The sequence below is a fragment of the Aplysia californica genome, unplaced genomic scaffold (assembly GCF_000002075.1).
Source record: "Aplysia californica isolate F4 #8 unplaced genomic scaffold, AplCal3.0 scaffold01645, whole genome shotgun sequence".
Classification (NCBI taxonomy): domain Eukaryota; kingdom Metazoa; phylum Mollusca; class Gastropoda; order Aplysiida; family Aplysiidae; genus Aplysia; species Aplysia californica.
This window is the reverse complement of record NW_004798915.1, coordinates 53,790-55,608: the sequence shown is the minus strand read 5'-3', so window position 1 is coordinate 55,608 and position 1,819 is coordinate 53,790.

Sequence of the window (1,819 nt, the reverse complement as noted above, 5' to 3'; positions counted from 1 at the left end):
AAATAGATGTGGGAGGTTGGGTGGTGCTCTGGTGGGGTTTGCTTCTTCTTTCCTATCAAACATCTCTCATCCTGATCTCTCCTCCTTCTTTTATGTGTTTTTTTACTTTCTTGTAACACCTCTAATCTTCGGCACTTAAATGACCTTGTTGTGTTGCAAGTGCCGTAAAGCTCTTACTAAAGCAAAATGACAAATATATGTTTTTATGTTTACTAGTATTTCTTTTAAAAATCGTTTACCGTTTCATGTCGCCCGTGGCAGTTTGGTCATTAGGTGTGTTGCGTTTACAGTTTGTAGCATCTTTCGTCGCGATAAGGTAATTATTAATTTTCCTTTTGGCAAATGAGAAGACAAAGAAATTCGTTAAATATTTTAAAAAAAGAATTAGCTTCATGGCACTAACTGGCTCCCCTGGGTCATTTTGAAAGTGGCAAAGCAGCCAGTGCCCTCTACATGATCTAAATATAGCGTCGATTGGGGTGAAAAACTCCAATAATGTTTTGTTATATGGTCGCTTTTAAGGTCAAGCGGGCTAACCCAGGTATCGGGAGTTTCCAGAAATCTTGACCTACTCCAAAAGTGGGCATTGCCCTACCTATAGGAGAAGTTTGGTTTCCTTGGTGTGTATATGTGTTCGGTTATAGAGAAAACTCTCCTTGTTTTATAATGAAACTGAACAAGGGGCAAAAACTGTACCTTCAATTTTCTAAGAACAGCATTTTTCGGGATAGCCCCCTTGTGCTTAAAAAGCGACCATATTATTATCGTTTCCCGGTACAACATCACACCCCAGGACAGCAAATAACATAGCACCCTGACGTGCCAAACTACACTTCTTTCCTCTATATCGCACCTTATCATTTCTACTTAATTTCTACCCGTTGCGCCATCAGGCGTTTGGGGCAGCAACAAAGGGTATCCAGCTCTGTCTGTTTTGGGACATCTTGGTTTACATCCCCCTCGAATGGTTCCAGGACTTCATTTCAGACTCTACTGTGCGTCTCCAGGTCACTTTGGGTCTGCCCCTCTTGCGATGCCCTTCGGGTGTCCAGTGGAGAGCAGTCTTTACAATAGAGTGTACATCATTTCCACAGTATGCTACAATTCCTATTTTGTAGGTTGTCTTATCAACTCAGCCCAGGAATGTTCAAATGCAACACAATCAAACGGCCATTTTTGTTTGTTTGAAACTCCTGTAAGGAGAGATTAGAAAGGATACAATGTGTCCCTGTACCCATTTATCAGATTTGGCAAACAGTTACGCAAATACACACGAAGAAACTTGCACAACTTCTAGAGGTTCAATAGGAAGAAAAGTGACAATAATCTGTAGTTAGATTATAGAAAGATTCAGCAGTCATCATTGTCATCGTCCTCATCATCATCATCAACTACAACAACAATAACAAGAACAATAACAGCAGCAACTACATAAACAACAACATCATCAACAACATCATCGATACGTTCTGGAACAACGTCATTTAAAAAACCCAAACAGCATCTCCCACCCCAGGCCACATCAGAGGCAAGATTATATTAATGTACCTTAAAGCCTGGCCTTGTGTAATGGAGAAGCCAAATTTGAATTGCTAGAGGACTCTGACAGCAGAGAATTAAAACGTGTAAAAATTCCCAGCATGGATCTACTGTTGGAAGAGAAGGCAAGAGGAAGACGAGAATGAAGGATCAACTGAAAGAAAGTAGGTGTTTGGGAAATAGAAGAGTCTTGGCTGTGGAGAGAGAAAGACAGAGGGAGGGAGGGAGAGAGAGAGAAAGAGAGAGAGAGAGAGAGATGGAGGGGAGAGAGATTGGATAA